Source organism: Bos indicus x Bos taurus, chromosome 2, assembly GCF_003369695.1.
Source record: "Bos indicus x Bos taurus breed Angus x Brahman F1 hybrid chromosome 2, Bos_hybrid_MaternalHap_v2.0, whole genome shotgun sequence".
NCBI classification, from domain to species: Eukaryota; Metazoa; Chordata; class Mammalia; order Artiodactyla; family Bovidae; genus Bos; species Bos indicus x Bos taurus.
Window position 1 is genome coordinate 129,227,097 of NC_040077.1, and position 26,430 is coordinate 129,253,526.

The window sequence follows — 26,430 nt, forward strand, 5'->3', positions numbered from 1 at the left end:
AATTTTGTGTCGGTAACAAGCATGGATGTGAGAGTTGGACAATAAAGAAAGCCGAGCACCAAAGAATTGATGCTTTTGAACTGTGGTGTTGGAGAAGACTCTTGAGAGTCCCTTGGACTGCAAGGAGATCCAATCAGTCTTTCCTAAAGGAGATCAGTCCTGAGTGTTCATTGGAAGGACTGATATTGAAGCTGAAACTCTAATATTTTGACCACCTGATGCGAAAAGCTGACTCATTTGAAAAGACCCTGATGCTGGGAAAGATTGAAGGCAGGAGAAGGGGACAACAGAGGATGAGATGGTTGGATGGCATCACCGACTCAATGGAGATGAGTTTGAGTAAATTTTGGGAATTGGTGATGGACAGGGAGGCCTGGAGTACTATGGTCCATGGGGTCTCTAAGAGTCGGACACGACTGAGTGACTGAACCAAACTGAACTGACAAGCTGGAGCAGGAGAGGCCAAGGAAGAGCCGCAGGGAAATGCACGGTGACTTGAGAGCAGGTAGGCTTGGAGTCTGGGAGGAGCAGCATTTAGCCACGTGTTTCATCTGTGGTAACAGTTTTTCCCAGAAAGGATTCAGCCTCTTCCGTTTCTCTTTTCAGTCTCAGCTGCCCTAGAGGATGCTCTCCTAGGATCCTGAAAGCTGTCATGAACTGAGCAGGTCATTGACTGACCAGCCTGAGACTGTCCGGTCCTCAATGCCCGCAGGAGACCACAGTGCTGAGTCACCCGCGAGGAGGAGCCTGGGCCAGAGGGGACCTGCGGCTCTGCAGGGAGGCCTCGAGTCAGCTGCGAGGGAACAGACCCCCCACCTGCCCACCCGCCCCACACACACTTGTGCCCTGGCTACGCATGCTAAGTCGTTTCAGTTGTGTCTGACTCTCTGTGGCCCTACGGACTGTAGCCCACCAGGCTCCTGTGTCCGTGGGATTCTCCAGGCAAGAATACTGGGTTGCCATGTAAATACTGGAGTGGGTTGCCATGCCCTCCTCCAGGGGATCTTCCTGACCCAGGCAATGAATCCTTGTCTCTTAGTCTTCTGCATTGGCAGGCAGGTTCTTTACCACCGGTGCCACCTGGGAAGCCCACCTATTGGCAATGACCACCCCCCTTTTTTATCTCTTGTCTTGGTGGGCCAGTTTTGGAACTTATGACATCAAGGGATGAGGAACTCGTGACTCAGGTGGCCTATAAGATTATTTATTTTATATACTCTGTTTTCTCCCCAAAATAGATCTGAAGCACCAAGAGGTCTTTCAGGGTGACCTCGCCTGGGTTGGCACTGAGCTAAGATGTAATTCCCTCTTCCTGTCCCCAGGACATGCATCTTCCTACTCCAGGCCCCAAGACTGTGGTCCTTCCCAGCTGCATGTCATCCAAGCCCAGCTGAAGCTTGACTGGTCAATGACCTTTCCTCAGGATGTTTGCATTTGAGAAGAACAGGAAGTCCCAGCATCTTACTTCTTCCAGGCCACAGTTCCCAGGAGCCCAGTGTTCTGGCAGATGGTCCTAGATAATTTTACGAACTCAATCAACAAACATTCACTGGTGCCTGAGCTGGAGCTACAGCGGAGAAAATGAGGATACTGCCCCAAGGCCTCACCAATAACTAGGGAGACATTCAAAATAAGATCATTGCAATACTGGAAATGGGAATGAGGTACTATGGGAGGCCAGTCGTCGGAGCTGACATTTACCCAGGGCTTCCTATTGTCAGGAGCTCTGCTACGTACTTCCATTACACTTTATCACATTGGAACTTCATGCTGATCCTGTGAGATGCCCATTTTACAGATGAACAAATTGAGACTCAGGGAGGAAAAGCAATCTGAAAGGTCCCACAGCTCATGAGTGCTTGAGCCAGATTTACCAGACTCAAATCTGCCTGAGAAGTCAGGCTTTTCTCTAGTTGTGGCAAGCAGAGGCTACGCTCCGTTGCAGCCTTCTCATTGCAGTGGCTTCTCTTATCGCGGAGCTCGAGCTCTAGAGCACAGGCTTCAGTCTGTGTGGTCCTCAGGCTGACTTGCTTCACAGCATGCAGGATCTTCCCTAACCAGGATCAAACCCATGTCTCCTGTATTGGGAGGTAGAATCTTTTTTTTTTTTTTAATGTATTTACTTACTTTTGGCTGTGCTGTTTCTTCGTTGCTGTGTGTGCTTTCTCTAGTTGTGGTGAGCAGAGGCTACTCTCTAGCTGCGGTGCACGGGCTTCTCATTTGCTGTGGCTTCTTGTTGCAGAGCACGGGCTCCGGCAGGTGCGGGCTTCAGTAGTTGTAGCATGTGGCCTCAGTGTTTGGGGCTCCTGGGCTCTAGAGCACAGGCTCAGTAGTTGCGGCACAGGGCTTAGTCGCTCTGCAGCACGTGGGATCCTCCTAGATCAGGGATCAAACCCGTGTCTCCTGGATTGTCAGGTGGATGCTTAACCACTGGGCCACCAGGGATGTCCAGAGGAGGCAGCTTTTAAGTTGAGCCTTGAAGAGGAAGTAGGAGATGGCCAGAAGGAGAAACTGAGGGGGATGGGAGAGAAAGACAGCCCGCCCGTTGGTGGGAACCAACAGAAGCTCAGCAATTTCATGGAATGGGGAGGAGAGCTTCCTTTTCCCCCCTCCCCACCTCCCATGACCTAGAGTTACCCACCCCAGTACAGGACTTGCCCAGGATATTCACACCCACCTGGAAGCCTGTGTCTTCCAAGCAGTGATTTTGGTCTCTCCCTTGGCTCTCTGGCTGGCAGCATTTCATGTGCCGTGGGACTAAACCCACCTGGGTTCAAATTCCAGCTTGGTAACTTCCTAGCTGTGTGGGCAAGTAGCTTTCCATCCCTGAGCCTCTGTTTCCCCACCTGTGATAGGGAGCTAACCCCACCTCCGCAGCCTGTACTAATACTGAATAACTGGGAGGATGTGGCCAAACCTCCTGGCACCGCCCTGGCACAGTAAATGGCAGCTGTTATTCTTATTAGGAGGTCCATGGATGGCTGCTTCAATTCCAACTAGTTAATTTCAGGGGCTGAGACATTTTCCATGGGAGCAGATGCCCACTGGCTCTAATGACAGTCTGTGGGCAAAAGTCTCTGCAGGATGCAAAGAGGATTAAACTAAACGAAGCAATTCATGTGTGCAGAGTGCTCTGTCCAACAGCTAGCACATAGCGGGTGGTGCTCCAGAAATGAGAGCTCTCCCTGATATTTATAATTCAACAAGCTTTCTTATGTAGACTTAAAATGGCTCTAGTGCAAGGTAAATAACCATGACTTACAGAGGATTTTTTCAGGGATTCATCTCATGCCCCCTATCAAGGGACTCCTATCTTGTGCAACGACTTTATCTTTCTTTACAAACCTTGTTAGGTTCTGTCTGTGTACTTTAAGGAAAAATTACTTTCTGGCAAGCTGGAGTCTATAACCAGAGAAGGGATATGATTGCTTTAGAACCAGAGAACCCATGTGTGAGGTTGCCATGGAAACAATTTAATGTAAACTTTATTGTACAGTAAACCCAGCTAGGTAATTGGTCGGGAAGGGGAGGAGAGAGGCTAGAAGCAATTTTCTCCAAAAAAAGAAAGAGAAAGAGAAATAATAATTAGGGAAAGGCTGGTGGGTGAAGAGTAATGTTTTTCTGCTCAGGGAAAAGGTAGTTAAAATGTTCATGCTGCTGGTGAGGGTAGAGGCCACGTGAGGCAGACCTGGCTTTCTTTTCTTGTGTTTTCTTCTGTCTATGGATTAAGATACAGGAGCAGAAATAGGAGTAGAGAAAAAAGGGAAAACAGTAAAGTCAATTAGCACTCCCAACTAAAAATATGTAGTCTTTATGGCTATGAGAACACTGCTGGCAAGTAAGAAAAGCCACGTGTACAGCCTTTTGTAGTAAAGGTGTTTTCAAGCCCCACAGAGATATTTAGATTTACATCCCAGGAAGTTTCAGACTGTTAAGAGATGAAGAATGAATTAAAGATACTTTCTGTTCTGGCCAGAGCCCTAAGTCAAGGTTAAAACTAGCAATAATAAATAATGGTTAAGAATGAGTGATACCTAATAAGATAAGTGATTAAATTAATTGTTATTCTGATTGCATATATATATTAATATTTATTTTATTTGGCTGCACAGGGTCTTAGTTTTGGCATGCAGGATCTTTGGTTGCACCACATGGGATTTAGTTCCCTGGCCAAACTGCATTGGGAGCACAGAGTTCCAGCCACCGGACCACCAGGGAAGTCCCATAATAATATAATATATTATTATATAGAATTATTATTATTATTTTAATATAATATGTTATTATATAGAACAGTAACGTTTTGCCAGTGCTTCTTTGGTCTTCCTAAAATGCAAAGTTGGGCTTCCCTGGTGGCTCAGAGGTAAAGAATCACCTGCCAATGCAGGAGACACGGGTTCAATCTCTGGTTCAGGACGATCCCATGCGCCATGGAGTTGCTAAGCCCATGCACTGAAACTATGGAGACAGTACTTTAGAACCTGGGAGCCACAACTACTGAAGCCCTAGAACCCTAGAGCCTGTGCTCAGCACCAGGAGAGGCTACTGCAGTGAAAAGCCCACACACTGCAAGAACAGAGTGGCCCCAGAGTGCAGCCATTGCTGGCTGCAATTAGAGAAAAGCCCACCCAGGAGTGGAGATCCAGCACCACCAAAAATAAAAATACATAAATAAGTACAAATTTGAAAAATAATTTTAAAATCTTTAAAAAAAAAAAGCAAGGTTCTCTATTCACTAACCACCCCTTCTGCTAAGCATTTGAGTCATCAGCCAGTTGACAAATATTAACTGAGTGTCTACTGTTTGTCAGGGCTTCCCTTGTGGCTCAGCTGGTAAAGAATCCGCCTGCAATGTGGGAGACCTGGGTTCTATTCCTGGGTTGGGAACATCCCCTGGAGAAGGGAAAGGCTGCCCACTCCACTATTCTGGCCTGGAGAATTCCATGGACTGTATAGTCCATGGGATCACAAAGAGCTGGACACGACTGAGCAACTTTCACTTTCACTTCTCTTCACTGCTGTTTGCCAGACCCCAAGCTGGACCGATGGGTACAGTCAGAGATAATCAAGGTAAGCCGGGTTCTTTCCTTCATGGATTTTATAGTCTAGGAAGGGAGGTAAAATTCAAGAAAAATTAGAGTTGTCTTATAATTGCAGTAAAAAAGATAAGTCCGGAGAAGTGCAATTTTGTGCAAGGAGAATATGAGCAGTATGAGTCTAAAATTAAGTGCTAAAATATCACTCATGTAGAACATGATCCCAGAACTCCAAAGCATGAATTCCAAGAACTAGACTCCTACTCGCCTGCTTTCTGAATTCAGCAAATTTAATTTTTTTTTTTTAGTATCCATTATGTGGAAGGTATAAAACAGACGTGATCTTTTTGCTGTGCTGGGTCTTCATTGCAACCAGCAGGCTTAGCTGCCTGGCATGTGGAATCTCAGTGCCCCAACCAGGGATTGAACTCATATCCTCTGCATTGGGAGGTAGATTCTTAACCACTGCACCACCAAGAAGTCCCAAAACAGATGTGAACCTTGCCTTCCAAAAGCTTGCACACCATGTCAGGAGGCAGATATGTGGAAATGACCTACTAGAGTTCTGTTATTAGCTCACAATCACTGAGCCCTTCTTATGGGCCTGGCAACGAGGCTATGCACTGACGTGTGTTATCTCATTTAGCCTTTGTAACAACATTGTCATGTCGGTATTGGCCTCATTTTTCATGTAGTGAAACTGAGTCACGGAGTGGTGAAGCAACTAGCTCAAGGTTGTACAGGTAGAAAGTGGCGGAGTGGGAATTTTAACCCAGGCACTGGGTTTCCAGGGCTCAGCTGTCTGTACTCTCTGCAGCTAATCCAGTGGTGTGAGCCGCTTTTTTAACCTATTTTGGACAGAGGCTGTTGGTCAGGCATTTGGAAAAGTCATCCAGTAGAATTGGTGGGAATAGCCAGAAATCAGGACAGAAATCCCCAGGGTTCAGGGGGGCTCCTGGGTAAAAGGAGAATCCCTTCCACTCCCCAGTGTAGGACCGCATCTGGACCTCCCTCCTCACTCTTCGGGCAAGCCACCACCTGGATCTGCTCCAAAAAACCCTGAACAGCCAGGAATAGTTAACAAGTCTAAAGAGCCAGAGAGGAAGGAGGCTTGCGGGACACCTGGGTTTGCTGGGTACACACCAGGCCTGTTTCTAGCATCACTGCCGAAAGAGAGCAGCCATCAAGCACGTGAGGCTCCTAGAAACAGACCTGGAAAAGGAGTGAACCAGGGGAGGCCCCAGGAGACACGGAGGCAACAATCCAGAGGAGCGACCCCTGAGGAGCCCACTCGCCAATGACCACTGGGTGACCTCGGGCAGCCGGAGTACCTCCTTGGGCCTTGGTTTCTTCTTCCCACTATTCCCAGTGCTTCCACAGTGTGATGTCTCCAAATTCCTGACAGATAGCCAGAGGAAAGGTGTGTGACCTTGTTCAAGGTTGTGGCTAAGACATGAGAAGCCTGGATACAGACCCTGGCTCTCCTCCCCACGTGTCTCCATCCTTTCCACATTCAAAGGCCGGGCTCCCAGACTGAGTCACCCCCTGGAGCAAAGGATCCATTTGCTCTCAGGGGGTTTCCCTAAATTTGTCCCATCGCACCCCACCTTATCCCTACCCATCCTGACCACCTTGGGAGCTCCCTGAGAGCCCAACCAGGTATATTCCCTCATTCTGCCCAACCCATCCCTGAGCACTCAGTGGAATGGGTCTGTGATTGATGAATGCAACCATTGCCCTGAAAAAATAATTAAAATCCACAGGGCATTTGCAGCCTCAGCTGTTGGGGTGGCAAGTGCTGCCTCAGTTATTTCTGAAATAATTAATGACTGTGCTTGTCTCATCTCACTTGAGGTGTCAGGAGCAGGAAAAGTGGGGGATCGCTGCTTCTTCCCACGAGGGACTGGGAGAGTTATTTTTATAAGTTGAGCCTCAGAGCCTTTGCAGAGACAGCCCTCCTTCCCTGTTGGGTGGCTTCAAGATGGCAGATGGTTCTGTGTGAACCTCCCCTAAGGAGACAGTTCAAGACACGCTTTCCCCATACTCAGGCCACACACAAGCAGTTGTGCACCGTCCCCATCAGCTACATCCCAGAAGTCACGCCGAGGATCATAGTACCATTCAAGCCAGAGGCAGCCTGCACCCCCACTCATGGCCTCCCCTGGCTGAAACCTCACTGTGCTGAAAGCCAGCGGCTTAGGCCTCACCCCTACCATGTGCTAGGCTCACTAGAAGCATATTTCCTCTTGCAATATCTGCCCAGAGAGGAGTTTTATCACTTCACCCCCCATTTTTCAGATGGGGCAACGGGTTTAGAGAGAGTAAACCGCCGGCCCAGAACTCTATGCATAGCATATGGCAGATCTGTTGACCCTGGAGCCAGGAAATGAATCCGGGAGAGCCAGCAGGTCAGTGGAAACCAAGCTGGATGGAAATCTCAAATGGGACTGACCATTTGAGCAAAGCATCTCAGGGGTGAACAAAGCCTCCAACTATCTCCTTGCAAAAATAATGAATCTGCATCTCTTAGGGGTCCAAGCCTGGTGGCTCCATTGGTGAGGAAGCTGCCTGCAATGCCAGAGACCCAGGTTCGATCCCTGGGTCGGGAAGATCCCCTGGAGAAGGAAATGGCCACCCACGCCAGTATCCTTGCGTGGAGAATTCCATGGACAGAGGAACTAGGCGGGCTACCATGCATGGGGTCACCAAGAGTCAGACACGACTGAATGACTAACAGTTTCCCTTTCACGGGGGTCCAAGCAGCTCTCTGGGGACCATACACCCAGGAGACCCTGGGCAGCTGGAATGGCCTCTTCCTGCTCAGCCTCCATGAGGACAGAGGCTGCAGGGGGCCCCAGGAGCTCCTCCCCTTCTGCTCCTGAAGCTCGCCCCTCAGATCCCACTAACACACTGGAGAGTCTGCATGCTTCTCTTGTGCAGGGCCAAGGAGGTGCTTGGAGGGCCAGCCCTGTTGGGTTAGAAACCCAGAACCTGAAACTTCTGAGGACGAGGAAAGCAACATACGTTTTGCCAGAACAGGCTCAAGAAGCCAGCAGCTGTCGGCACCGCGTCTGAAGCACCAAAGGTTTGCGTGAAGGTCTTCCTGACCAGGGTGCTCAGCTCAAAAGTAATTAAGCATTGTGACCAAAAAAAAAAAAAATCAAATAATGGCAGTTTATTTATTTTTTAATTAGAAATGTTATGCGTGCATGCGTGCTAAATTGTGTCCGACTCTTTGCAGCCCTGTGGAATGCACCCTGCCAGGCTCCTTTGTCCACAGGACTCTCCAGGCAAGAGTACTAGAGTGGGTTGCCGTGCCCTCCTCCAGGGGATCTTCCCAACCCAGGGATCAAACCTATGTCTCTCACATCTGCCTGCACTGGCAGGCAGATTCTTTACCACGAGCACCACCTGAAAAGCCCAAGTTATGCCTGGTCATGTGTGAAGAAAAGTTTTCTTTTTTTAATGCCTAAACAAGTATATGTGCGTGTCTATGTGTGTAGTGTTAGGGCTTTTTGTTTCTTTTGCTTTCTTCCTCTACCCAAAAAAATCATTTTTATTGTTCTAGAACATACTGTTTTCATTTAATAATATACTATGGACATCTTTCCAATATTTTTTAGATCTGTGTATTCTTTTAATTAATCTAAAATTTTAATAAGGGACTTCCCTGGTGGTCCAGTGACTAAGACTTTATGCTGCCAGTGCAGGGGGCCCAGGTTTAGTCTCTGGTCAGGGAAATAGATCTCACACGCCACGACTGAGACCTGGTGCAGCCCAGTAAATAAACATTAAAAATAAAACACAGAGAGACCACTAATGCCTGGTACACGGTGAGTTCTCAAAAGATATTTTAAAAATAAATAAATAAAATTTTAATAAGCATCACATTCACCTGGTTGAAAATTCCAAAGGTGCAAAGAGTATTCAAAAGAGGGGCTGGCCCCAGCCCTGCCTTTCGGTGCCTGGGCAGCTCCCCAGAAGCAATGAGCTTTACCTTTCTCGTGTATCTTTCCAGATCTGTTGAGCATGGACAAGCAAATGTGTACATACATTGTCCCTCTCAGTTTACATATCAGCATATATCATATATATTGTCCATATGATACGTTCTGTTCTGCGCCTTTCCTTCTTTCTTAATGTCATGTCTAGAAGTCGGTCGTATCCATATGCCACGTGTCATTCTATTTGGTCATTAATAACATTCCACAGGAGGTCTGTAGACTGATTTGTGCAGCCCTTCCACGGATGGGCCTTTAGATTGCTTTCCATTTCTTTTGTCCTGCTATTACAAAGAGTGAATAGCAGAATCTATTTCGGTGACTCTCCTGTATGCCTACCCATGTGTGGCCATGCTTTTATTTCAGACTGACAGATTGCTAGAAGTGGAATTGCTGAGTCAAAAAGGATGCAGGCAGGCTTTAAATTTTAACAAGTAGTGCCAGATTATTCTCCAAAAGGTTGTAGCAATTTGTGAGCTCTGTGTTTTATGAGTTGTTTACATTTTTTGCCAATCTGATGAGAGAAGAAGATAGGATCTCCTGGTTCAGAATGTGCCTTTCCCTGACTTCTCTGTGGGGATGAGCATCTTTTCATTAGCATTTGGCCATTGGCAGTCAATTTCTGCCACTGTCTGTGTCTTTAGCCCATTTATCACCGGTTCACTCACTAGAACTCTAGTGAGTTCTTTGTCTTCTTCCTATTTACTTCTTAGGACTGTTTTTTGCATTAACCCTTTGTTTTACGTGGAAGTATTTCCCCTAATTTACCTTGAGTTTGTGTATACTGTCATGTGCCAAAGAAAAAAGTTTACTTTTGTGTGTTGTCAAATCTGTTCAGGATGATACTATTTTAAGGAAAAGAAATTCATTTTTATCTTACAAGATAAACGTTTTTAGTTTAGACACAACTGCCGATTTTGCTTGGTTGCCAGATGCTTTACTATTCTAGGTATTGTGAAAGAGAAAAGGACAGAGGTCATTGGCTACAACAAACCTTTTTACACTGCTCTGTACCAGATAACGCCCCCACCTTCGGATGATGGAGCTGATAATGATGACGACGAAGACGACGACAAAAGCACCTGCTCTGCGTCACGTGCTGCGCCACGCTCTTCATTACACTCTACTCTGCGCTATCTCATTTCACCTTACAACAGCTTTTGGAGGTAGGTAGGGTTTTGTTTTGCTTTTTCTCCTTGAAATAGAATTCTCAGATCATAAAATTCACCCTTTTAAAATGTATAATTCACAAAACCCACAAAGCATAAAATGTATAATTGAGTGATTTTTGGTCTATTCACAAAGTTGGGTAACCATCACCACTATCTAAATCTAGAACATTTTCATCACCACCACCCCCCAAAATAACAAAATACCATGGTAAACTGTTCTCATCTCCAGATGAGGAAACAGCCTCAGAGAGGCGATGCAACTTGGCCAAGACCACACAGCTGGGTCTGGATTTGAACCGAAGCCCCATTGCCTGGGATGGCATCTTCCTAACTGAGATCCAGTATTCTAGACCAGGGACCAGCAAACTTTTTCTTTAAAGAGCCAGATGGTAAATATTTTAGACTCTGAGTCACTCAGTAGGTAAGTATTCTTTTCACTGAATTTAGGGCAAAACAAGTAGAGAAAACCACTAGACCATTCAGGAATGACCTAAATCAAATCCATTATGATTATACAGTGGGAGTGAGAAATAGATTTAAGGGATTAGATCTGATAGACAGAGTGCCTGATGAACTATGGATGGAGGTTCGTGACATTGTGCAGGAGACAGGGATCAAGACCATCCCCATGGAAAATAAATGCAAAAAAGCAAAATGGCTGTCTGGGGAGGCCTTACAAATAGCTGTGAAAAGAAGAGACGCAAAAAGCAAAGGAGAAATGGAAAGATATAAGCATCTGAATGCAGAGTTCCAAAGAATAGCAAGGAGAGATAAAAAAGCCTTCCTCAGCGATCAATGCAAAGAAATAGAGGAAAAAAAACAGAATGGGAAAGACTAGAGATCTCTTCAAGAAAATCAGAGATACCAAGGGAACATTTCATGCAAAGATGGGCTCGATAAAGGACATAAATGGTAGGGACCTAACAGAAGCAGAAGATATCAAGAAGAGGTGGCAAGAATACACAGAAGAACTGTACAACCAAGATAATCATGATGGTGTGATCACTCACCTAGAGCCAGACATCCTGGAATGTGAAGTCAAGAGGGCCTTAGAAAGCATCACTATGAACAAAGCTAGTGAAGGTGATGGAATTCCAGTTGAGCTATTTCAAATCCTGAAAGATGATGCTGTGAAAGTGCTGCACTCAATATGCCAGCCAATTTGGAAAACTCAGCAGTGGCCACAGGACTGGAAAAGGTCAGTTTTCATTCCAATCCCAAAGAAAGGCAATGCCGAAGATTGCTCAAACTGCCACACAATTGCACTCATCTCACACGCTAGTAAAGTAATGCTCAAAATTCTCCGAGCCAGGCTTCAGCAATATGTGAACTGTGAAATTCCATATGTTGAAGCTGGTTTTAGAAAAGGCAGAGGAACCAGAGATCAAATTGCCAACATCCGCTGGATCATGGAAAAAGGAAGAGAGTTCCAGAAAAACATCTACTTCTGCTTTATTGACTATGCCAAAGCCTTTGACCGTGTGGACCACAATAAACTGTGGAAAATTCTGAAAGAGATGGGAATACCAGACCACCTGACCTGCCTCTTGAGAAGCCTGTATGCAGGTCAGGAAGCAACAGTTAGAACTGGACATGGAACTGGTTCCAAGTAGGAAAAGGAGTACGTCAAGGCTGTATATTGTCACCTGCTTATTTAACTTATATGCAGAGTACATCATGAGAAACGCTGGGCTGGAAGAAGCACAAGCTGGTATCAAGATTGCCGGGAGAAATATCAATAACCTCAGATATGCAGATGACACCACCCTTATGGCAGAAAGTGAAGAGGAACTAAAGAGCCTCTTGATGAAAGTAAAAGAGGAGAGTGAAAAAGTTGGCTTAAAGCTCAGCATTCAGAAAACTAAGATCATGGCATCTGGTCCCATCACTTCATGGGAAATAGATGGGGAAACAGTGGAAACAGTGTCAGACTTTATTTTTGGGGCTCCAAAATCACTGTAGATGGTGATTGCGGCCATGAAATTAAAAGATGCTTACTCCTTAGAAGGAAAGTTATGACCAACCTAGATAGCATATTCAAAAGCAGAAACATTACTTTGCCAACAAAGGTTCGTCTAGTCAAGGCTATGGTTTTTCCAGTGATCATGTATGGATGTGAGAGTTGGACTGTGAAGAAAGCTGAGCGCTGAAGAATTGATGCTTTTGAACTGTGGTGTTGGAGAAGACTCTTGAGAGTCCCTTGGACTGCAAGGAGTCCAACCAGTCCATTCTAAAGGAGATCAGTCCTGGGTGCTTTTTGGAAGGACTGATGCTAAAGCTGAAGCTCCAATACTTTGGCCACCTGATGTGAAGAGTTGACTCATTGGAAAAGACTCTGATGCTGGGAGGGATTGGGGGCAGGAGGAGAAGGGGACGACAGAGGATGAGATGGCTGGATAGTATCACCAACTCGATGGACATGAGTTTGGGTGAACTCCGGGTGTTGGTGATAGACAGGGAGGCCTGGTGTGCTGCAATTCATGGGGTCGCAAAGAGTCAGACACAACTGAGCAACTGAACTGAACTGAACTGAACTGAAGGATAACTCTATATTAAGAAGAAATGTCTAAATGCCCAAAAATGAGTCTAGATTCCAGGGAGGTATTCAAGCAGAGAGCAGGAAAGTAAGAAACAGTTTTAAAGGGTTGGGTCCAGAGTAGATCTATTGGAGCCAGAGACTCCAGTTCCAAGTAGAGAGCACCAGGTCTGTGAGAAATCTCCCCTCTAAGCTCCATGCCTAAGAGCACTCATGGCATACAGCAGGCCATTCAGAGGGTGCATTGTAAGGTCCGCAGCATCAACATGCTGCCCTGGCATCTCTGAGTCTCACAGGGCACCAAAGTCTAGCTCCCCTGCTCCAGACTTACTTCCCACCACCCTCAGGGAAAGGCTCCCCACCCTGCTAATCCCTCTACCAGCCAGATCAGCTGCCCAACTGACCCTCAGCCTAGCCTATTCCAACTCCCTGCCAGCCTGAGAAATTATTCAGATAAGCCAATCACTTCCTCCCAAGGAAACCAGGGGTCACCTCACCCTCTCTTTTACTATAAAGCCCACCCCCCACAGCTCCTGCTGGCTCACTCTGTTCCTGCATGTAACCCCCACGTGGCCCTCTGAGACCGGCCATGCTCTTTTCTGGGCTGTATGTTTGGTTAACATTACCTTCTGTTTGAGCTCATCTGTTCGCTCTCAGATGTCTTGCGTTCAGCTATCTATACTATTTAGGGCAGAGTTCCCCTCTCAACAGCCTGGCAAACGGGGCAAGCAGAAGACATCCCCTGCCCTTCCCCAGCATCATTTTCTGGTGTTGATGATCTGATTTTCCACTGGGAACACCCACCCCCCAACTCAGACCTTGTGGTTCAATTAGGACTGGCTCCCGCCATAACTCAGACCTGGCTAGTTAGCACGTCACATCCGTTTTGCCACAGTGATTGGTTCAGAGACAGACACATGCCCCAGCTTGATCCACCGAGAGTCAATTCCAGGACTTTTTTCCTGAAGCTATTGAGAAAGAGGCACTTTCTTTCTGCTAAGGTGGCTGAGCAAGTAAGATAACCACCAGAATTTACTGGTGACTGCTTTATTGCACTCATGGGGAGCCTGTTTGAGAATGAAGCTGATGCAGTGGAAAACAGAGCCTGGATCCAGCTACACGTGAAGTGGTACCATTCTTAGACATTTTAAGTTCTGTGAGTCAATAAGTAGCCTCCCCCTTTCTTTCTTTTGCTTAGCTCAAAAGTGCTGGCTAACAATATGCTTAGTGAATATAAACTGAATGAATAAATGCATTCTCAGTGCTTGCTGCATCTGGTAGTCATCCATTTAAGATAGAAGAAACCTTACCTGCTGGAAGCAGATAGAAGAAATCTAAGATATGTGTGAAATTTGGGGGGAGAAGAGTTGTATGTTTTCATTACTCAAGCCACCCACTGAGGACACAGGACCAGGAAGGACTGCCCTACCCGGGAGGAGCCTCCCTGTATCATATCACGTGTCTGCTGGTGGTCCTGTTCCCTTGGATGAATCGTTCAAGCCCAAGGCTTTTTCTCCCAGGTGTGCACAGTGTGGTTGGAGAGTATCACGTACTTGGCCAAATATTTGGTTTTCCATGAAACAAGCCGTTGACAAGTTACCAAAGCACAACTATGACTGATTCCTAGTGTAACTCAATCCAGTGACTGTAGTCACAGTCTTTGCAGGCGTTGCTAACCTGGGTCTATGGACTCCTGAGTTCCATGGACAGATTTCAGGCAGGACATGGACTTGAATAGGGGAAAAAATTATGCCTTAGTTTTCACTATCTTCTATCCCAAAGTTAGAATGAATCAGGGCAATAGTCATACCTGTGCCTTTGGTTCCAATAAAAATCACAGATATTTTGGTTCCACATGATGGTACTATCATGTGGAGGAGAAGAGAGTGAAAAAGTTGGCTTAAAGCTCAGAAAACTAAGATCATGGCATCCGGTCCCATCATGGCAAATAGGTGAGGAAGCTGTGGAAACAGTGGCTGACTTTGTTTTCTTGGGCTCCAAAATCACTGCAGATGGTAATTGCAGCCATGAAATTAAAAGACGCTTACTCCTTGGAAGGAAAGTTATGACCAACCTAGACAGCATATTAAAAACCAGAGACATTACTTTGCCAACAAAGGTCCGTCTAGTCAAGGCTACGGTTTTTCCAGTAGTCATGTATGGATGTGAGAGTTGGACTGTGAAGAAAGCTGAGCACCGAAGAATTGATGCTTTTGAACTGTGGTATTGGAGAAGACTCTTGAGAGTCCCTTGGGCTACAAGGAGATCCAACTAGTCCATCCTAAAGGAGATCAGTCCTGGGTGTTCATTGGAAGGACTGACATTGAAGCTGAAACTCCAATACTTGGGCATCTAATGTGAAGAGCTGACTCATTGGAAAAGACTCTGGTGCTGGGAAAGATTGAGGGCAGGAGGAGAAGGGGACAACAGAGGATGAGATGATTGGATGGCATCACTGACTCAATGGACATGGGTTTGGGTGGACTCCGGAAGTTGGTGATGGACAGGGAGGCCTGGTGTGCTGCAGTTTATGAGGTCGTAAAGAGCCAGACACAACTGAGTGACTGAACTGAACTGATGGTTATTGCAGATACCCTGAAATATTGTTTATGTCACTGAAGTGATGTATAAGTCGCTCAGTTGTGTCCGACTCTTTGCGACACTTAGACTGTAGTCCGTGGAATTCTCCAGGCCAGAGTACTAGAATGGGTAGCCTTTCCTTTCTCCCGGGGATCTTCCCAACCCAGGTCTCCCAAATTGCAGGCAGATTCTTTACCAGCTGAGCCACAAGGGAAGCCCAAGAATACTGCAGTGGGTAGCCTATCGCATCTCCAGTGGATCTTCCCTACCCAGAAATCAAACCAGGGTCTTCTGAATTGCAGGTGGATTCTTTACCAACTGAGCTACTAGGAAAGCCACTTTATGTCACTACAACTTTGAAATGAGAATGCCAGATCTTGTTATTTAATGCGTTAATAAAGAAACACTCTTATTATATCATGGGGCTTTTAAAAAGTATTTGACAACTATATTTCATTATCATTTGTTTTCTTTGCAAACCTATGTATTTTATTTTGGGCATTTAAAAACACGTTCTGAGGAGGAATCTATAGGTTTCACTAGATTGTCAAAGGGTCTGAAGCCCAAAAAGAGCCCTTTTGTCTTGTTATTCCCTGAATCCAGTTCTTAGCCTCAGAGAACTTCTGTATACCCACCTATAAACAGGAACAGGAATACCTATATTACAAGGTAATTGTGGGACTTCCCTGGTGATCCATTGGCTAAGACTTTGCACTCCCAATGCAGGGAGTCTGGGTTCAATCCTTAGTCAGAGGACTAGATCCCAAATTGCTCAGCTAAGACCTGACACAGCCAAATAAATAAATATATGTTTTTAAAAAAATACAAGATAATTGTAATGTTTAAATGACATAAACCTAGTATCTAGCCTGCTGCTTAATACACACGAGGACACCTGGGCATGTTTATGCCCCTTTCTTCATTTCCAGCAGTTCCTAGCTGGTGATGCAGCATAAGGCACAGGGAATCAGCCCTAGAACTTCCCAGGTTCAAATCCCACTTTTGCTGTTTTATTAGCTGTGTGATCTTAGTTCTCTAAGTCTTCTTCCTCACTGTTGAACTGGATCATTTCTTTCCAGTGGTGTTACAAGCATGAAAGATTTTATATATGTAAAATGCCCCATATAGTGCCTGGAGCAGAGGAGATTCTGAAAAATAGAAGCTACAGAGTTCCTTTGTAGTTCCAGTGGCTGAGACTCTGTGTTCCCAATGCAGGGGGCCTGGGTTCCATCCCTGGTCAGGAAACTAGATCCCACATGCCAGAACTGAGACCCAGCACAGCCAAATAAATAAATATTAAAAACAAAAAATAGAAGCTGCTCTCATCACCAACAGTCACAACAGTTTCTATCCCAAAAAAAAGCCGGACACTGGCTAGCACGTGCCCAAGTTATCCTTGCTTTGCCAGAGAACCAGCCTCATCCTCAGCTTACCCCTTAATGGTCTTAGTCACCTCTTCTAAGTGTTGGGTAAGCATCTGGGGATCTCTCCTCCCTGATTTAGCTTTTCCCCTAGTCACTCCCTCAGGATAATTCTGGAGGCAGCCTGGTACTGTCCTCGTGCGTTAAGTACTAGGTGGTCAGAGCTGAAATGACCTTTGGACCTTGTGGTATGCATGGGGAAACTGAGTCCTATGAGAATAAAGAGATTTTTTTTTCAAGGTTGTGCAGATTTCCTTCAAGAACATAGATTAAGTTGCTATCCTTTCTAGAAATTGTTTCATCTTTTCTCTGCATCCTTCCTCCCTGAAAAAGAATGAAAGTGTAGGCATTTCAAGAAAGTGTAGGTGAATAATAATGATGAATAATAAAAGAGCTAACTGTCACGCATTTAATCACGCCTGGCCTTGTGGAACAAAATGAAGCAGGGCAAAGGCTAACAGGGTTTTGCCAAGAGAACACACTGGTCATAGCAAACACCCTCTTCCAACAACACAGGAGACAACCCTACACATTGACATCACCAGATGGTCAATACCAAAATCAGATTGATTATTCTTTGCAGCCAAAGATGGAGAAGCTCCATACAGTCAGCAAAAACAAGACTGGGAGCTGACTGTGGCTCAGATCATGAAATCCTTATTGCAAAATTCAGACTTAAATTGAAGAAAGCAGGGAAAACCACTAGCTCATTCAGGTATGACCTAAATCAAATCCCTTACAATTATACAGTGGAAGTAAGAAACAGATTCAAGGGATTAGATCTGATAGATAGAGTGCCTGAAGAACTATGGATGGAGGTTCATAAACCTGAACAGAAAAAGAAATGCAAAAAGGCCAAATGGCTGTCTGAGGAGGCCTTACAAATAGCTGAGAAAAGAAGAGAAGAGAAAGGCAAAGGAGAAAAGGAAAGATATATCCATCTGAATGCAGAGTTCCAAAAAATAGCAAGGAGAGATAAGAAAGTCTTCCTCAGCGATCAATGCAAAGAAATAGAGGAAAACAACAGAATGGGAAAGACTAGCGATCTCTTCAAAAAAATTAGAGATACCAAGGGAACATTTCATGCAAAGATGGGCTTGATAAAGGACAGAAATGGTAGGGACCTAACAGAAGCAAAAGATATTAAAAAGAGGTGGCAATAATAGTTAGAAGAACTATACAAAAAAGATCTTCACGACCCAGATAATCACAGTAGTGTGATCACTCACCTAGAACCAGACATCCTGGAGTGTGAGGTCAGGTGGGCCTTAGGAAGTATCACTATGAACAAAGCTAGTGAAGGTGATGGAATTCCAGTTGAGCTATTTCAAATCCTAAAAGCTGATGATGTGAAAGTGCTGCACTCAATATGCCAGCAAATTTGGAAAACTCAGCAGTGGCCACAGGACTGGAAAAGGTCAGTTTTCATTCCAATCCCAAAGAAAGGCAATGCCAAAGAAAGTTCAAACTATCACACAATTGCACTCATCTCACATGCTAACAAAGTAATGCTGAAAATTCTCCAAGTTAGGCTTCAACAGTATGTGAACAGAGAACTTCTAGATATTCAAGCTGGATTTGGAAAAGGCAGAGGAACCACAGATCAAATTGCCGACATCCATTGGATCATCAAAAAAACAAGAGAATCCCAGAAAACTTCTGCTTCACTGACTACACTAAAGCCTTTGACTGTGTGGATCACAACAAACTGGAAAATTCTTAAAGAGGTGGGAATATGAGACTACCTTACCTGCCTCTTGAGGAATCTGTAAGCAGGTCAAGAAGCAATAGTTTGAACTGGACATAGAACAACAAACTGGTTCCAAATAGGCAAAGGAGTACGTTAAGGCTGTATATTATCACCCTGCTTATTTAACTTATATGCAGAGTACACCATATGAAATCCCGGGCTGGATGATCACAAGCTGGAATCAAGATTGCTGGGAGAAATATCAATAACCTCAGATGTGCAGATGATACCACCCTTATGGCAGAAAGCGAAGAGGAACTAAAGAGCCTTTTGATGAAAGTGAATGAGAAGAGTGAAAAAGCTGGCTTAAAACTCAACATTAAAAAAATGAAGATCATGGTATCTGGTCCCATCACTTCATGGCAAATAGATGGGGAAACAGTGGAAACAGTGACAGACTTTATTTTCTTGGGCTCAAAAATCACAGCAGATGGTGACTTCAGCCATGAAATTAAAAGACGTTTGCTCCTTGAAAGAAAAGTTATGACCAACCTAGACAGCATATTAAAAACCAGAGACATTTGTTTGCCAACAAAAGTCCATCTCGTCAAGGCTATGGTTTTTCCAGTAGTCATGTATGGACGTGAGAGTTGGACTATAAAGAAAGCTGAGTGCCAAAGAATTGATGCTTTTGAACTGTGGTGTTGGAGAAGACTCTTGAGAGTCCCTTGGACTGCAAGGAGATCCAACCAGTCCATCCTAAAGGAGATCAGTCCTGGGTGTTCATTGGAAGGACTGATGCTGAAGCTGAAGCTCCACTACTTTGGCCACCTGATGTGAAGAACTGAGTCATTGGAAAAGACCCTGATGCTGGGAAAGATTGAAGGCAGGAGGAGAAGGGGATGAGAGAGGATGAGATGGTTGGATGGCATCACCAACTCAATGGACATGAGTTTGAGCAAGCTCCAGTAGTTGGTGGTGGACAGGGAGGTCTGGTGTGCTGCAGTGCATGGGGTCACAAAGAGTCCGACATGACTGAGAGAGTGAACTGAACTGAGCCTTGTGTTAAGAGCTGGACACACAGCCCCTCACACCAGCTTGCTCCAACCTAGGAAGCAGGCATTACTGTCCCCATCTTACAGAAGAGGACACCCCGGAGAGGGACACATATCTTGCCCTCAGTCATACAGCGAGTGAGCAGGGCCAGGGTTTGAATCCTGAGCCGGCTCAGCAGCTGTGCTCTTTTCTGGATGACATTCCAAAGCCTCTTCTGCTTCTCACGTTTACTGAGTTCCAGTGACACTGTGCTTTACACTCATGCTGTTGTCTGGCGTCAGCGCTGTGCCTGGGGGGTGGGAGACTCTCACTCCTGAAGTCTCTCACGTGTACAACACTGTGCCCTCTACCCCAAACCCCAGAGTCAAGAGCTGGTGCCAGCTGTAGTCCATGTCTGCTTCAACCGGAACCCGATTTCAAGGGGAGCCTTGGAGCTGAGTTGACCAGTGGCCTGGCCCCATGGGTACCGTTCTTTCTATCTCTCAGACAGGGCTGCATGGACCTGCTAGGGCTTCCCTGGGGACTAAGACCTTAAAGAATCTTCCTGCAATGCAGGAGATCTGGCTCAATCCCTGGGTCAGGAAGATCCCCTGGAGAAGGGAATGGCTACCCCCTCCAGTATTCTTGCCTAGAGAATTCCCTGGACAGAGGAGCCTGGCAGGCTACAGCCCATGGGGTTGTAAAGCATCAGATGTGACTGAGCGACTATCACGTGCTATGATACCTGCTACATGGACCTGTTCATAGTGTTTGCATTATTGGGGTTGATTTGTATGTGTGCTCAGCGTGCATCCACAGCCCCCACCTTGAAAGCAGATGGGTACTCTGTGCCTTTGAAAGAAACATAATTAAGGCAATTTAGCATCTTTCTCAAGGGATGCTCTTTCTCCACATGGGAGGAAATAACTTTGGAGCTGCGTTAAAATGTTTGAAGTTTAATTCTGTGATGCTCACAGCTGGTCTAATCTAGAGGGGTGGTGGGGGAAGCATTTTTCCCCCTGGGGTGGGATATGGGGGAGGGGACACAAGAAGAGACGGATGGGGCTTCCTTTGTGACTCTGAGAAGGTCTCTTTCCCTTTCTGAGGCTCAGTGACCACATTTGTTTTTTAGACGTAAAAATAAAACAACCACTCAGCAATAGCTTGAGGAGCAGCCTTACTGATTCAGAATCCCTGGAGACACTTAACAAGATTCACAATAGATCCTGACTCAAGCCAGGCTGGGAATTCTCTGGTTCAGAATTACAGTATCCTGGGAGACTGGTTCTAGGACATCCTATCAATACCCAAATCCATGATGCTCAGTTCAGTTCAGTTCAGTCGCTCAGTCATGTCCAACTCTTTGCGACCCCATGGACTGCAGCATGCCAAGCTTCCCTGTCCATCACCAACTCCCGGAGCTTGCTCAAACTCATGTCCATTGAGTCAGTGATGCCATCCAACCATCTCATCCTCTGTTGTCCCCTTTTCCTCCTTCCTTCAATCTTTCCCAGCATCAGGGTCTTTTCAAATGAGTCAGTTCTTCGCATCAGGTGGCCAAAGTATTGGAGTTTCAGCTTCAGCATCAGTCTTTCTAATGAATATTTAGGACTGATCTCCTTTAGGATGGACTGGTTGGATCTCCTTGCAGTCTAAGGGACTCTCAAGAGTCTTCTCCAACACCACAGTTCAAAAGCATCAATTCTTTGGCACTCAGCTTTCTTTATAGTCCAACTCTCACATCTATACGTAACTACTGGAAAAACCATAGCTTTGACTGGACAGGCCTTTGTTGGCAAACTAATGTCTCTGGCTTTTAATATGCTGTCTAGGTTGTTCATAGCTTTTCTTCCAAGGAGCAAGCATCTTTTAATTTCATGGCTGCAATGAAACGATGAACCACGCCATGTAGGGCCACCCAAGATGGACAGGTCATGGTGGAAAGTTCTGACAAAACATGGTCCGCCGAAGGGAATGGCAAACCACTTCAGTATTCTTGCCTTGAGAACCCCATGAACAGTATGAAAAGACAGAAAGATAGGACACTGAAAGATGAACTCTCCAGGTCTGTAGGTGCTCAATATGCTACTGGAGATCAGTGGAGAAATAACTCCATAAAGAATGAAGAGACAGAACCAAAGCAAAAACAATACCCAGGATGTGACTGGTGATGGAAGTAAAGTCTGATGCTGTAAAGAACAATATTACATAGGAATCTGGAATGTTAGGTCCACGAATCAAAGCAAATTGGAAGTAGTCAAGCAGGAGATGGCAAGAGTGAACATCAACATTTTAGGAATCAGTGAACTAAAATGGACTGGAATGGGTTAATTTAACTCAGATGACCATTATATCTCCTACTGTGGGCAAGAATCCCTTAGAACAAACAGAGGAGCCATTATAGTCAACAAAAGAGCCCGAAATGCAGTATTTGGATAGAATCTCAAAAACGACAGAATGATCCCTGTTCATTTCCAAGGCAAACCATTCAATATCACGGTAATCCAAGTCTATGCCCCGACCAGTAATGCTGAAGGGGAGTTGAACGGTTCTATGAAGACCTACAAGACCTTCTAGCACTAACACCAAGAAATGATGATGCTCAAGTCCCTTACAATTAGCCCTCCATATCCCTGGTGTGGAACCCGTTGGATAAGGAGGGTCAACTCTATCCTTTGCTTTATTGAAAATGCTTTTATTTTTTGTGTTTGTAGAATTATAGAGCCACAATTTTACATAGCTTCTCTTAAATAGTGTGGCACATGAAGCTTGCTAATGTAATGTAGCTTGCTCAAAAGCTTCATAATTAATTTTTCTCTTGTATATGCATATGTATCTTTTAAAGTTCATTGACAGTTTATTAAAACGCACAAAGACATAACAAATCCAAAAAAATCCCAAAGTACAAGTAGTGTGAAACTTAAATTTTTTATCATTTTGTGTATGTATTTCGAATACACATAAGTTATACATTTGTTAAAAGAAATGCCAACAATAAGAGGAAAATGCCAACATATAAGAGAGTAAAAGATGAAATTCCTTTGCACTCAGTCTGTTCCCCTCCCTCCTCAGCTGACTTTTAAAAAAAATATTTATTTTTATTTATTTTAGCTGTGCCAAGTCTTAGTTGCAGCACGTGGGATATAGTTCCCTGACTAGGGATCAAACTTGGGCCCCCTACATTGGGAGGAAGGAGGCTTAGCCACTGGACCACCAGGGCAGTCCCCAGCTGACCATCGTTAATAACTTGGTGTGATTCCTTCCAGGTCGCTTTGCTAGCAGTTATGTGCATTTTTAAAGTTTTGCATATACACAAACATAGTTTTGGTACATGAGTGGGATCACACCATACACTGTTCTGTAACTTACTTTTTTCACTTTAGCTTTTTTCACTCAAAGAGCTTATCACACCAATACACAGAGATCTGCCTAACTATTTTTAACTGCTTTATGGTAACTCATAAGTAGACATAATTTATTTAGCTAAAGGAATACAAAGGCTTTGAAGTCATCTTCATTTTTTTACAGTGATAAACATACATCTGTGTACACATGGGAGAGTTTATTTTTAGGATGATGCTTAGCAATGGAATTGTCAAAAGCATACTTACTCAAACTTTTGACACTTGATGCCAAATTATCTTCCAAAAAGACTACCCTTATTTGCACTTCTCTCAGTAGTGAATAGGGCTTCCCTGAAGGTTCATAACAGTAAAGAGTCTGCCTGCAATGCCAGAGACTCAGGTTCAATCCCTGGGTTGGGAAGATCCCCTGAAGAAGGGAATGGCTACTCACTTCAGTATTCTTGCCTGGAGAATTCCATGGAATTTTGAGAAGCCTGGTGGTCCACAGTCCATGGGGCTGCAAAGAGTCAGGTGTGACTGAGCACAGTAGTGAATGAGGGTCCCATTTCCCTACACCCTAGCCAACTTTGGGTATCACCAATCTTTTAAAACTTCTTCTCTGATGGGTGAAAGTCAGTTCTAATTTTACAAATTGTGTTTCAAATGAAAGTTTATAGCTGCATGGATTTCGGAGGGTTTTTTTTTTTTTTAACGTTTTGAAGGGAACACCTGAGATTTTAAAAGGATGCTTGGGAATCTCAAATGGATCTGTCAAGTCATTATCCATGTCAGAAAGTTGCCTTGAATTTCAGAAACTGTCAAACTTTCTCTTTTTTTGGAGTAATTAGAGCTGATCTTTACCTGACAATTAAATTTGGAAGCATCCGTGCATTTTTTTTCTTCCAAACCACTTTGTAGAATTAAATTCTGCCTTTCAGCTTAGTTGGGGCCCAGTGGGTGTGGTATGATGGGGTTATAAAGTAATGAGACTGGTAGATGTGTGGGTTTACAGCATCAGCCCCATTTGTTTCTGCTCAGTCCAACTTTAAGAAAGAATCTGTGGGCTTCCCTGGTGGTCCAGAGGCTAAGTCTTAGAGTTCCTAAAGCAAGGGGCTGGGTTTCGATCCTTGGTTTGTTTCCTCATCTGTAAAACTGGGATAATCAAGTACCGACCTCATGATCAGTTGGGAGCTATTACGTGGAAAGTGTGCCTCAAGGCGGTGGTTAGCATCCAATGGGCCCTAGTGGGCAGCTCTTGTTTTTTTCCCAGCTCTCCCCAGGGAGCCCCAGAGAATTATTTCACCCCTCTGAGCCTCAGATAGTCCATCTGTAAAATGGGAATGACAGGGACTTCCGTGGTGGTCCAATGGCTAAGACTCTGAACTCCCAATGGATCTGAGGTTCAACCAAGAGTCAAGGAACCAGATCCCACATGCTGCAATTAAGACCCAGTGCAGCCAAATAAATAAATTTAAAAAAAAATGGGAATGAGAGTCCAATCCTCAAACGCTGTCCTAAGATTAATTAAGGAATTATTTGAGTGCTGCATCCAGTGCCTTGACACCCTCCCAGCCTCATCTGTTTCTCTGGCCTCAGCTCTTTCTCTCATCGATGGACGCGTGGAGAGGAGTGGTGTCCTGGAATTCTCTGGGAACTACAAGATTGTGGAGGGCGGCAGGACTGACTGAGGATGCTCTCTGTGTCTCTCCCTGAGTCTAAAATTGGTCCTGTGAACCTACTGGGATTCTCAGAAATAGTCCTAGTTTTTCTTCCCTCATCTTCCCCACAACCACTGCCTGCAGTCGGGCCCCATGCTTCATCCTGCCCCGTCTTCCCTTCTGCAGATCCTCATCTTCACCCATGCTTTACCCTAGTTCTGGAGGTTTCTCCATATCACACACCAAGTCTGTGTTACCAAGCCAAACGTGGGTCCACTCACCTGGGCAGTAAAACCAGTCAGCTGACACGGAGTTGCTGTGAAGCCAAGTGCAGCATTCCTTGCAGAGCACCGAGCAAGGAGTCCAGGCAGCTAATGCTCCAAAGACCTGAGCCACTGATGGTTTTCAGGGAAAGGGTTTTTTCTCTCTCTCTCTTCAATATTTATTCATTTATTTGGCTGTGCTGGGTCTTAGTTGCAGCATGCAAACCCTTACTTGTAGCTTGTGGGATGTTGTTCCCTGACCAGGGATCGAACCTGGGCCCCCTGCACTGTGAGTGCAGAGTCTTAGCCACTGGACCACCAGGGAAGTCCTAGGGAAAGGATTTTAAATACAGAGTGAGGGAGGGAAGTTGTGGAGTGTGTGATCAGCTTGTGGACAATTCTTCTGACTGATTGGTGCTGAGGTCATCAGGAGTCAATATCATCAACCTTCTGGGGTCTACAGGCTTATGGGTAGCACGCAGTTAATCTCTTCCATCTGGTGGAGGTTTTAGTCTCTGCAAGACAGCTCAAAGGATATAGGTCAGAATATTATCTATAGCACTTGAGAAGGAACTGAAGGTTCTTGATTTGTTTAATGGCTAAACTATTATTATTCTGTCTTGCTTGACAGTTTCCCTTTGTTCTGCATTTTCTCACTTCTCTGATTAAATGTATTCTTTGGAAACCGGGGAAGGCCTAGGAAACTAAAGTTTCTCTACAAACAAGAGTCAAGTAGAGGGCATTTCGGGGGGTTGGGAGGGTTGAGGGGGTGGGGAGCCATCCCAGGAAGACTCCTTAGGGTCCTGCTTATTTACATTTGGAGTAAACCTTTCAATTCAACCACTACCTGTTCAAATAACTGATTTTTACTGAGCACATACTATGTGCCCAACAATGTGTGACTTTATAGGCATCATTTCATGTGCCCCTCACAATATAGGCAAATACTTTTATTATGCCCATTTAACACATGAGCATAGATTTAACTCATCTGTGGTCATACAGCTGGTGAGTGGAGGAATGAGGTGAAAACAGAAAAACATCTATCTTTGCTTCATTGACTAAAGCCTTTGACTATGTGGATCACAACAAACCGTGGAAAATTCTTAAAGAGATGGGAATACCAGACCACCTCACCTATCTCCTGAGAAACCTATCAGTTCAGTTCAGTTCAGTCGCTCAGTCGTGTCCGACTCTTTGCGACTCCATGAATCGCAGCACGCCAGGCCTCCCTGTCCATCACCAACTCCCAGAGTTCACTCAAACTCCCGGCCATTGAGTCGGTGATGCCATCCAGCCATCTCATCCTCTGTCGTCCCCTTCTCCTTCTGCCCCCAATCCCTCCCAGCATCAGAGTCTTTTCCAATGAGTCAACTCTTCGCATGAGGTGGCCAAAGTATTGGAGTTTCAGCTTCAGCATCACATCATTCCTTCCAAAGAAATCCCAGGGCTGATGTCCTCTAGAATGGGCTGGTTGGATCTCCTTGCAGTCCAAGGGACTCTCAAGAGTCTTCTCCAACACCACTGATTCAAAAGCATTGATTCTTCAGCGCTCAGCCTTCTTCACAGTCCAACTCTCACATCCATACACGACTACTGGAAAAACCATAGCCTTGACTAGATGGACTTTAGTTGGCAAAATAATATCTCTGCTTTTTAATTTGCTATCTAGGTTGGTCATAACTTTTCTTCCA

At 45.1% G+C, this 26,430-nt stretch overlaps 1 long non-coding RNA gene and 1 other non-coding gene across 2 annotated transcripts in view; both read right to left on the minus strand.

The window, feature by feature from the left end:
• Positions 1 to 26,430, minus strand: part of LOC113879411 — an 88,744-nt gene that overhangs the window by 38,051 nt on the left and 24,263 nt on the right. The gene's annotated exons all lie outside the window — the stretch shown is intronic.
• On the minus strand, positions 24,989 to 25,061 carry TRNAV-CAC. Its single transcript has one exon. It is a non-coding gene; the product is annotated as a tRNA-Val (tRNA).